Here is a 12,283-nt window from a genome sequence, read left to right on the forward strand (position 1 = left end):
TACCCGGAACTCGCAGAAAAAACCCCATGGAGAAACGGGCAGTCAGATGACGTCTTCCACCAAGATGTGGCAGCTATGTGGGTGGCAGGGGGTGTGCCGGGGAAGGAGTGGAGACATTCCCCCACATTTCCCGATCGCAGTGCATGGGCCCTGTGCACAGATCCTGTCGCCTCCTCCCTCCCGTAGTGAAGTCACTGGCTTAGACGCCGAGTCTGCCTGAGCGCCTGAGCAAAAGGCAAAGCCTTACCTAGGCCAGGAGAAGGTAATAGGCATAGAGTGCCATGCTAGGCCGCGCACGCTGCTGCAGGGTTGTGACTGTGTCTGCTTAGTTCGGCTTAGCAAGGTGAACCCCGGGCGCGAACTTGAAGCCCGGGAAAGCAAGGCCCAAGAGGCACCAGCTCTCTCGCGGCTCCTCTTCCCTGCCGCGACAGAGCCAATGACCAAAGCCTTGCTGAGGAAGCAGCAGCGAAGTGCTGTTTGTGCCAAGCTGAAAACCTCTGCGCAAGAATAGGAGTCGCTGGGAAAACAGAGTCGGTTTTGTGGGCTGCTATTGTTGCTTGCCTTAGGCTAGTTTTCCCAGCACGATGGGAGAAACCCGCATAGAGCGATAGCCTCTTTGCCAGGGCATCCCCTCTGGGAAAGCACAGCATTCTTTGGGATCAGAGTCAGGTCTGTGGGATGCTGCCTGTAGCTTGCGGGAGCTAGTATCCACAGCACGGTGTGATAAACCCGCATGGAGCGAAATCCTCTTGGCCTGGGCATCCCCTCTGCCTGAGAGAGAAGCGCGGTGGCGCCTGTGGAAAGAGCCTTAAGGGACACGTCTGTCACTGCAGAGCGACGTAAGCCTGGCTGCTAAGGAGACACGAGGGGAAAATTAGGGCAGGGGAAAGGGATCCACTCTGAGGAAGGAGTCTGGGCAAAAAGCCTTTGGGCTCAAGGCGACAGCAGCTCCTTGGCCACCTGTCCGTGGTGGGGACATGGGCTTGCCACCACGCCCTACCCTGAACTCGAGAAACCACTCCCAGAAAGAACTGGCCATCAGATGCCGTCTCCTACCAGGATGTCGAAGCTTGCTGGCGGCACGGGGTTTAATGTGAAAGAGTGGGGATAGTAACCCAAAGCTCCCTATTCAGTGCAAAGAGCAGTGTGCAGGGATCCTGTCACATTCCTTTCCTGTGGGAAAAGCACTGGCCTAGTCTGCGTGTCTTACTGAGCGCCAGAATAAAAGGACAAGCGATGCCTACGCGGGCGATGGTAGTGTGCATAGAGTGCCATCCTAGGCTACGCACGCTACTGCACGGTTGTGGCTTGTCTGCTTAGTTCGTACCGGCAGGGTGAACTCAGGACCCGAACATGGAGCCCGTGAAAGTGAGGCCCAAGAGGCACCAGCTCTCCCGCAGCCCTTCTTCCCTGACGCGACTGAAGCCGTGCGAGGAAGCAGCGGCGAAGTGCTGTTCGCTCCAAGCCAAAGCCTCTGCGAAAGCACAGCATTCGCTGAGAAGTGTTCTGGCGGCTGCTGCTGCTTGCCTGAGCCCAGTCTCGCGGCTGGAGAAACCCGCATACAGCGAAAGCCTCTTTGCCTGGGCATCTCCCCTGGGAAAGCACAGCTTTCCTTGGGAAATCAGAGTTGGGTTTGGGGATGCTGATGCTGCTTGCCTGAGATAGTCTCCGCAGCACGGTGGAAGATACCCGCATGGAGCGAAATACTCTTTGTCCTAGCATCCCTTCTGCCTGGGAGTGAAGAGTGGTAGCACTAGTCTGTCACAAAGCTCCCCAGGAGCAAATGTGGGGAAGGCGCAGCACGCCGCCCCCGGGGAAGAGAAGGAGCCCTTGGCCTTGGGGTCGGGAGACCTCGGGAAGCAGGATAGACTGCTGTACACGAACAGCAGGCCAGTGGCAAGACAAGTGTCACCGGCTACCTGTGCGGAGAGATGGAAGCCTGTCTGCTAAGGAGACATGAGGGGACGACTAGGGCAGGCGTGCGTGCTCCACTCTGAGGAAGGAGTTTGGGCAGAAGGCCGGCCGGTCCTGTGCCTCTGGTCCCAAGGAGAGAGCATCACCTTGCACACCTGTCCCAAGGGCAGACTGGTTTCCCCCATGTGCCATACCTGGAACTCGCAGAAACAACCCCATGGAGAAACGGGCAGTCAGATGACGTCTTCCACCAAGATGTGGCAGCGTTGTGGGTGGCAGGGGTGTGCCGGGGAAGGAGTGGAGACAGTCCCCCACAGTTCCCCATCCCAGTGCACGGGCCGTGTGCACAGATCCTGCGCCTCCTCTCTCCTGTAGTGAAGGCACCGGCCTAGACCCCGAATCAGCCTGAGCGCCTGAGCAAAAGGCAAAGCCTTACCTAGGCCAGGAGATGGTAATAGGCATAGAGTGCCATGCTAGGCCACGCACGCTGCTGCAGGGTTGTGACTGTGTCTTCTTAGTTCGGCTTAGCAAGGTGAACCCGGTCGCGTACTTGGAGCCCGGGAAAGCAAGGCCTAAGAGGCACCAGCCCTCCCGCGGCTCTTCTTCCGTGCCGTACAGAGCCAATGACCAAAGCCTTGCTGAGGAAGCAGCAGCGAAGTGCGGTTTGCGCCAAGCTGAAAACCTCAGCGAGATCATAGGAGTCGCTGGGAAAACAGAGTCGGTTCTGTGGTCTGCTTTTGTTGCTTGCCTTGGCCTAGTATTCCCAGCACGATGGGAGAAACCCGCATAGAGCGAAAGCCTCTTTACCTGGTCATCCCCTCTGGGAAAGCACAGCATTCTTTGGTAAATCAGAGTCGGGTCTGTGCTTGCCGGAGCTAGTCTCCACAGCACGGTGTGATAAACCCGCATGGAGCGAAATCCTCTTGGCCTGGGCATCTCCTCTGCCTGAGAGAGAAGCGCGGTGGCGCCTGTGGAAAGAGCCTTAAGGGACACGTCTGTCACTGCAGAGCGACGGAAGCCTGGCTGCTAAGGAGACACGAGGGGAAGATTAGGGCAGGGGAAAGGGCTCCACTCTGAGGAATGAGTCTGAGCAGAAAGCCTTTGGGCTCAAGGAGACAGCAGCTCCTTGGCCACCTGTCCGTGATGGAGACATGGGCTTGCCACCAGGAACCTACCCTGAACTCGAGAAACAACTCCCAGAAAGAACTGGCCATCAGATGCCGTCTTTCACCAGGATGAGGAAGCTTGGAGGAGGCACGTGGTTTAAGGGGAAGGAGAGGGGACAGTCCCGCAAAGCTCCCTGTTCAGTGCACAGGGCAGTGTGCAGGGATCCTGTCACCTTCCTTTCCAGTGGGGAAAGCGCTGGCCTAGTCCGCGAGTCCTCCTGAGCGCCTGAGTAAAAGGCCAAGCGATGCCTACACCGAGAGATGGTAGTGTGCATAGAGTGCCAATCTAGGCTACGCACGCTACTGCACGGTGGTGGCTGTGTTTGCTTAGTTCGGCCTGGCAGGGTGAACCCAGGACGCAACATGGAGCCCGGGAAAGCAAGGCCCAAGAGGCACCAGCTCTCCCGCAGCTCTTCTTCCCTGACGCGACTGAAGCCTTGCTGAGGAAGCAGCGGCGAAGTGCTATTCGCTCCAAGCCAAAGCCTCTGCGAAAGCACAGCATTTGCTGAGAAGTGTTTTGCGGGCTGCTGCTGCTTGCCTGAGCCCAGTCTCGCCGTGGGAGAAACGCGCATACAGCGAAAGCCTCTTTGACTGGGCATCTCCCCTGGGAAAGCACAGCATTCGTTGGGAAATCAGAGTTGGGTTTGGGGATGCTGCTGCTGCTTGCCTGAGCTAGCCTCCGCAGCACGGTGGAAGATACCCGCATGGAGCGAAATACTCTTTGCCCTAGCATCCCTTCTGCCTGAGAGAGAAGAGTGGTAGCACTCGTCTGTCACAGCGCTCCTCAGGAGCAAGTGTGGGGAACGAACAGCACGCCACCCCCAGGGAATAGAAGGAGCCCTTGGTCTTGGGGTCGGGAAACGCTCGGGAAGCCGAATGGCCTACTGTGCACGAACAGCAGGCCAGTGGCAAGACAAGTGTCACCGGCTCCCTGTGCGGAGAGATGGAAGCCTGTCTGCTAAGGAGACATGAGGGGACGACTAGGGCAGAGGCGCGTGCTCCACTCTGAGGAAGGAGTCTGGGCAGAAGGCAGGCCTGTCCTGTGCCTCTGGTCCCAAGGAGACAGCATCTCCTTGGCCACCTGTCCCAAGGGCCGACGGGCTTGCCCCCAGGTGCCATACCCGGAACTCGCAGAAAAAACCCCATGGAGAAACGGGCAGTCAGATGACGTCTTCCACCAAGATGTGGCAGCTATGTGGGTGGCAGGGGGTGTGCCGGGGAAGGAGTGGAGACATTCCCCCACATTTCCCGATCGCAGTGCATGGGCCCTCTGCACAGATCCTGTCGCCTCCTCCCTCCCGTAGTGAAGTCACTGGCTTAGACGCCGAGTCTGCCTGAGCGCCTGAGCAAAAGGCAAAGCCTTACCTAGGCCAGGAGAAGGTAATAGGCATAGAGTGCCATGCTAGGCCGCGCACGCTGCTGCAGGGTTGTGACTGTGTCTGCTTAGTTCGGCTTAGCAAGGTGAACCCCGGGCGCGAACTTGAAGCCCGGGAAAGCAAGGCCCAAGAGGCACCAGCTCTCTCGCGGCTCCTCTTCCCTGCCGCGACAGAGCCAATGACCAAAGCCTTGCTGAGGAAGCAGCAGCGAAGTGCTGTTTGCGCCAAGCTGAAAACCTCTGCGAGAGCGTAGGAGTCGCTGGGAAAACAGAGTCGGTTTTGTGGGCTGCTATTGTTGCTTGCCTTAGGCTAGTATTCCCAGCACGATGGGAGAAACCCGCATAGAGCGATAGCCTCTTTGCCAGGGCATCCCCTCTGGGAAAGCACAGCATTCTTTGGGATCAGAGTCAGGTCTGTGGGATGCTGCCTGTAGCTTGCGGGAGCTAGTATCCACAGCACGGTGTGATAAACCCGCATGGAGCGAAATCCTCTTGGCCTGGGCATCCCCTCTGCCTGAGAGAGAAGCGCGGTGGCGCCTGTGGAAAGAGCCTTAAGGGACACGTCTGTCACTGCAGAGCGACGTAAGCCTGGCTGCTAAGGAGACACGAGGGGAAAATTAGGGCAGGGGAAAGGGATCCACTCTGAGGAAGGAGTCTGGGCAAAAAGCCTTTGGGCTCAAGGCGACAGCAGCTCCTTGGCCACCTGTCCGTGGTGGGGACATGGGCTTGCCACCACGCCCTACACTGAACTCGAGAAACCACTCCCAGAAAGAACTGGCCATCAGATGCCGTCTCCTACCAGGATGTCGAAGCTTGCTGGCGGCACGGGGTTTAATGTGAAAGAGTGGGGATAGTAACCCAAAGCTCCCTATTCAGTGCAAAGAGCAGTGTGCAGGGATCCTGTCACATTCCTTTCCTGTGGGAAAAGCACTGGCCTAGTCTGCGTGTCCTAATGAGCGCCAGAATAAAAGGCCAAGCGATGCCTACGCGGGCGATGGTAGTGTGCATAGAGTGCCATCCTAGGCTACGCACGCTACTGCACGGTTGTGGCTTGTCTGCTTAGTTCGTACCGGCAGGGTGAACTCAGGACCCGAACATGGAGCCCGTGAAAGTGAGGCCCAAGAGGCACCAGCTCTCCCGCAGCTCTTCTTCCCTGACGCGACTGAAGCCGTGCGAGGAAGCAGCGGCGAAGTGCTGTTCGCTCCAAGCCAAAGCCTCTGCGAAAGCACAGCATTCGCTGAGAAGTGTTCTGGCGGCTGCTGCTGCTTGCCTGAGCCCAGTCTCGCGGTGGGAGAAACCCGCATACAGCGAAAGCCTCTTTGCCTGGGCATCTCCCCTGGGAAAGCACAGCTTTCCTTGGGAAATCAGAGTTGGGTTTGGGGATGCTGCTGCTGCTTGCCTGAGATAGTCTCCGCAGCACGGTGGAAGATACCCGCATGGAGCGAAATACTCTTTGTCCTAGCATCCCTTCTGCCTGGGAGTGAAGAGTGGTAGCACTAGTCTGTCCCAAAGCTCCCCAGGAGCAAATGTGGGGAAGGCGCAGCACGCCGCCCCCGGGGAAGAGAAGGAGCCCTTGGCCTTGGGGTCGGGAGACCTCGGGAAGCAGGATAGACTGCTGTACACGAACAGCAGGCCAGTGGCAAGACAAGTGTCACCGGCTCCCTGTGCGGAGAGATGGAAGCCTGTCTGCTAAGGAGACATGAGGGGACGACTAGGGCAGAGGCGCGTGCTCCACTCTGAGGAAGGAGTCTGGGCAGAAGGCAGGCCTGTCCTGTGCCTCTGGTCCCAAGGAGACAGCATCTCCTTGGCCACCTGTCCCAAGGGCCGACGGGCTTGCCCCCAGGTGCCATACCCGGAACTCGCAGAAAAAACCCCATGGAGAAACGGGCAGTCAGATGACGTCTTCCACCAAGATGTGGCAGCTATGTGGGTGGCAGGGGGTGTGCCGGGGAAGGAGTGGAGACATTCCCCCACATTTCCCGATCGCAGTGCATGGGCCCTCTGCACAGATCCTGTCGCCTCCTCCCTCCCGTAGTGAAGTCACTGGCTTAGACGCCGAGTCTGCCTGAGCGCCTGAGCAAAAGGCAAAGCCTTACCTAGGCCAGGAGAAGGTAATAGGCATAGAGTGCCATGCTAGGCCGCGCACGCTGCTGCAGGGTTGTGACTGTGTCTGCTTAGTTCGGCTTAGCAAGGTGAACCCCGGGCGCGAACTTGAAGCCCGGGAAAGCAAGGCCCAAGAGGCACCAGCTCTCTCGCGGCTCCTCTTCCCTGCCGCGACAGAGCCAATGACCAAAGCCTTGCTGAGGAAGCAGCAGCGAAGTGCTGTTTGCGCCAAGCTGAAAACCTCTGCGAGAGCGTAGGAGTCGCTGGGAAAACAGAGTCGGTTTTGTGGGCTGCTATTGTTGCTTGCCTTAGGCTAGTATTCCCAGCACGATGGGAGAAACCCGCATAGAGCGATAGCCTCTTTGCCAGGGCATCCCCTCTGGGAAAGCACAGCATTCTTTGGGATCAGAGTCAGGTCTGTGGGATGCTGCCTGTAGCTTGCGGGAGCTAGTATCCACAGCACGGTGTGATAAACCCGCATGGAGCGAAATCCTCTTGGCCTGGGCATCCCCTCTGCCTGAGAGAGAAGCGCGGTGGCGCCTGTGGAAAGAGCCTTAAGGGACACGTCTGTCACTGCAGAGCGACGTAAGCCTGGCTGCTAAGGAGACACGAGGGGAAAATTAGGGCAGGGGAAAGGGATCCACTCTGAGGAAGGAGTCTGGGCAAAAAGCCTTTGGGCTCAAGGCGACAGCAGCTCCTTGGCCACCTGTCCGTGGTGGGGACATGGGCTTGCCACCACGCCCTACCCTGAACTCGAGAAACCACTCCCAGAAAGAACTGGCCATCAGATGCCGTCTCCTACCAGGATGTCGAAGCTTGCTGGCGGCACGGGGTTTAATGTGAAAGAGTGGGGATAGTAACCCAAAGCTCCCTATTCAGTGCAAAGAGCAGTGTGCAGGGATCCTGTCACATTCCTTTCCTGTGGGAAAAGCACTGGCCTAGTCTGCGTGTCCTAATGAGCGCCAGAATAAAAGGCCAAGCGATGCCTACGCGGGCGATGGTAGTGTGCATAGAGTGCCATCCTAGGCTACGCACGCTACTGCACGGTTGTGGCTTGTCTGCTTAGTTCGTACCGGCAGGGTGAACTCAGGACCCGAACATGGAGCCCGTGAAAGTGAGGCCCAAGAGGCACCAGCTCTCCCGCAGCTCTTCTTCCCTGACGCGACTGAAGCCGTGCGAGGAAGCAGCGGCGAAGTGCTGTTCGCTCCAAGCCAAAGCCTCTGCGAAAGCACAGCATTCGCTGAGAAGTGTTCTGGCGGCTGCTGCTGCTTGCCTGAGCCCAGTCTCGCGGTGGGAGAAACCCGCATACAGCGAAAGCCTCTTTGCCTGGGCATCTCCCCTGGGAAAGCACAGCTTTCCTTGGGAAATCAGAGTTGGGTTTGGGGATGCTGCTGCTGCTTGCCTGAGATAGTCTCCGCAGCACGGTGGAAGATACCCGCATGGAGCGAAATACTCTTTGTCCTAGCATCCCTTCTGCCTGGGAGTGAAGAGTGGTAGCACTAGTCTGTCCCAAAGCTCCCCAGGAGCAAATGTGGGGAAGGCGCAGCACGCCGCCCCCGGGGAAGAGAAGGAGCCCTTGGCCTTGGGGTCGGGAGACCTCGGGAAGCAGGATAGACTGCTGTACACGAACAGCAGGCCAGTGGCAAGACAAGTGTCACCGGCTCCCTGTGCGGAGAGATGGAAGCCTGTCTGCTAAGGAGACATGAGGGGACGACTAGGGCAGGCGTGCGTGCTCCACTCTGAGGAAGGAGTTTGGGCAGAAGGCCGGCCGGTCCTGTGCCTCTGGTCCCAAGGAGAGAGCATCACCTTGCACACCTGTCCCAAGGGCAGACTGGTTTCCCCCATGTGCCATACCTGGAACTCGCAGAAACAACCCCATGGAGAAACGGGCAGTCAGATGACGTCTTCCACCAAGATGTGGCAGCGTTGTGGGTGGCAGGGGTGTGCCGGGGAAGGAGTGGAGACAGTCCCCCACAGTTCCCCATCCCAGTGCACGGGCCGTGTGCACAGATCCTGCGCCTCCTCTCTCCTGTAGTGAAGGCACCGGCCTAGACCCCGAATCAGCCTGAGCGCCTGAGCAAAAGGCAAAGCCTTACCTAGGCCAGGAGATGGTAATAGGCATAGAGTGCCATGCTAGGCCACGCACGCTGCTGCAGGGTTGTGACTGTGTCTTCTTAGTTCGGCCTGGCAGGGTGAACCCAGGACGCGACATGGAGCCCGGGAAAGCAAGGCCCAAGAGGCACCAGCTCTCCCGCAGCTCTTCTTCCCTGACGCGACTGAAGCCTTGCTGAGGAAGCAGCGGCGAAGTGCTGTTCGCTCCAAGCCAAAGCCTCTGCGAAAGCACAGCATTTGCTGAGAAGTGTTTTGCGGGCTGCTGCTGCTTGCCTGAGCCCAGTCTCGCCGTGGGAGAAACGCGCATACAGCGAAAGCCTCTTTGACTGGGCATCTCCCCTGGGAAAGCACAGCATTCGTTGGGAAATCAGAGTTGGGTTTAGGGATGCTGCTGCTGCTTGCCTGAGCTAGTCTCCGCAGCACGGTGGAAGATACCCGCATGGAGCGAAATACTCTTTGCCCTAGCATCCCTTCTGCCTGAGAGAGAAGAGTGGTAGCACTCGTCTGTCACAGCGCTCCTCAGGAGCAAGTGTGGGGAACGAACAGCACGCCACCCCCAGGGAATAGAAGGAGCCATTGGTCTTGGGGTCGGGAAACGCTCGGGAAGCCGAATGGCCTGCTGTGCACGAACAGCAGGCCTGTGGCAAGACAAGTGTCACCGGCTCCCTGTGCGGAGAGATGGAAGCCTGTCTGCTAAGGAGACATGAGGGGACGACTAGGGCAGAGGCGCGTGCTCCACTCTGAGGAAGGAGTCTGGGCAGAAGGCAGGCCTGTCCTGTGCCTCTGGTCCCAAGGAGACAGCATCTCCTTGGCCACCTGTCCCAAGGGCCGACGGGCTTGCCCCCAGGTGCCATACCCGGAACTCGCAGAAAAAACCCCATGGAGAAACGGGCAGTCAGATGACGTCTTCCACCAAGATGTGGCAGCTATGTGGGTGGCAGGGGGTGTGCCGGGGAAGGAGTGGAGACATTCCCCCACATTTCCCGATCGCAGTGCATGGGCCCTCTGCACAGATCCTGTCGCCTCCTCCCTCCCGTAGTGAAGTCACTGGCTTAGACGCCGAGTCTGCCTGAGCGCCTGAGCAAAAGGCAAAGCCTTACCTAGGCCAGGAGAAGGTAATAGGCATAGAGTGCCATGCTAGGCCGCGCACGCTGCTGCAGGGTTGTGACTGTGTCTGCTTAGTTCGGCTTAGCAAGGTGAACCCCGGGCGCGAACTTGAAGCCCGGGAAAGCAAGGCCCAAGAGGCACCAGCTCTCTCGCGGCTCCTCTTCCCTGCCGCGACAGAGCCAATGACCAAAGCCTTGCTGAGGAAGCAGCAGCGAAGTGCTGTTTGCGCCAAGCTGAAAACCTCTGCGAGAGCGTAGGAGTCGCTGGGAAAACAGAGTCGGTTTTGTGGGCTGCTATTGTTGCTTGCCTTAGGCTAGTATTCCCAGCACGATGGGAGAAACCCGCATAGAGCGATAGCCTCTTTGCCAGGGCATCCCCTCTGGGAAAGCACAGCATTCTTTGGGATCAGAGTCAGGTCTGTGGGATGCTGCCTGTAGCTTGCGGGAGCTAGTATCCACAGCACGGTGTGATAAACCCGCATGGAGCGAAATCCTCTTGGCCTGGGCATCCCCTCTGCCTGAGAGAGAAGCGCGGTGGCGCCTGTGGAAAGAGCCTTAAGGGACACGTCTGTCACTGCAGAGCAACGTAAGCCTGGCTGCTAAGGAGACACGAGGGGAAAATTAGGGCAGGGGAAAGGGATCCACTCTGAGGAAGGAGTCTGGGCAAAAAGCCTTTGGGCTCAAGGCGACAGCAGCTCCTTGGCCACCTGTCCGTGGTGGGGACATGGGCTTGCCACCACGCCCTACCCTGAACTCGAGAAACCACTCCCAGAAAGAACTGGCCATCAGATGCCGTCTCCTACCAGGATGTCGAAGCTTGCTGGCGGCACGGGGTTTAATGTGAAAGAGTGGGGATAGTAACCCAAAGCTCCCTATTCAGTGCAAAGAGCAGTGTGCAGGGATCCTGTCACATTCCTTTCCTGTCGGAAAAGCACTGGCCTAGTCTGCGTGTCCTAATGAGCGCCAGAATAAAAGGCCAAGCGATGCCTACGCGGGGGATGGTAGTGTGCATAGAGTGCCATCCTAGGCTACGCACGCTACTGCACGGTTGTGGCTTGTCTGCTTAGTTCGTACCGGCAGGGTGAACTCAGGACCCGAACATGGAGCCCGTGAAAGTGAGGCCCAAGAGGCACCAGCTCTCCCGCAGCTCTTCTTCCCTGACGCGACTGAAGCCGTGCGAGGAAGCAGCGGCGAAGTGCTGTTCGCTCCAAGCCAAAGCCTCTGCGAAAGCACAGCATTCGCTGAGAAGTGTTCTGGCGGCTGCTGCTGCTTGCCTGAGCCCAGTCTCGCGGTGGGAGAAACCCGCATACAGCGAAAGCCTCTTTGCCTGGGCATCTCCCCTGGGAAAGCACAGCTTTCCTTGGGAAATCAGAGTTGGGTTTGGGGATGCTGCTGCTGCTTGCCTGAGATAGTCTCCGCAGCACGGTGGAAGATACCCGCATGGAGCGAAATACTCTTTGTCCTAGCATCCCTTCTGCCTGGGAGTGAAGAGTGGTAGCACTAGTCTGTCACAAAGCTCCCCAGGAGCAAATGTGGGGAAGGCGCAGCACGCCGCCCCCGGGGAAGAGAAGGAGCCCTTGGCCTTGGGGTCGGGAGACCTCGGGAAGCAGGATAGACTGCTGTACACGAACAGCAGGCCAGTGGCAAGACAAGTGTCACCGGCTCCCTGTGCGGAGAGATGGAAGCCTGTCTGCTAAGGAGACATGAGGGGACGACTAGGGCAGGCGTGCGTGCTCCACTCTGAGGAAGGAGTTTGGGCAGAAGGCCGGCCGGTCCTGTGCCTCTGGTCCCAAGGAGAGAGCATCACCTTGCACACCTGTCCCAAGGGCAGACTGGTTTCCCCCATGTGCCATACCTGGAACTCGCAGAAACAACCCCATGGAGAAACGGGCAGTCAGATGACGTCTTCCACCAAGATGTGGCAGCGTTGTGGGTGGCAGGGGTGTGCCGGGGAAGGAGTGGAGACAGTCCCCCACAGTTCCCCATCCCAGTGCACGGGCCGTGTGCACAGATCCTGCGCCTCCTCTCTCCTGTAGTGAAGGCACCGGCCTAGACCCCGAATCAGCCTGAGCGCCTGAGCAAAAGGCAAAGCCTTACCTAGGCCAGGAGATGGTAATAGGCATAGAGTGCCATGCTAGGCCACGCACGCTGCTGCAGGGTTGTGACTGTGTCTTCTTAGTTCGGCCTGGCAGGGTGAACCCAGGACGCGACATGGAGCCCGGGAAAGCAAGGCCCAAGAGGCACCAGCTCTCCCGCAGCTCTTCTTCCCTGACGCGACTGAAGCCTTGCTGAGGAAGCAGCGGCGAAGTGCTGTTCGCTCCAAGCCAAAGCCTCTGCGAAAGCACAGCATTTGCTGAGAAGTGTTTTGCGGGCTGCTGCTGCTTGCCTGAGCCCAGTCTCGCCGTGGGAGAAACGCGCATACAGCGAAAGCCTCTTTGACTGGGCATCTCCCCTGGGAAAGCACAGCATTCGTTGGGAAATCAGAGTTGGGTTTAGGGATGCTGCTG

Source organism: Mustela lutreola, chromosome 17 (genome assembly GCF_030435805.1).
Source record: "Mustela lutreola isolate mMusLut2 chromosome 17, mMusLut2.pri, whole genome shotgun sequence".
Lineage (NCBI taxonomy): Eukaryota > Metazoa > Chordata > Mammalia > Carnivora > Mustelidae > Mustela > Mustela lutreola.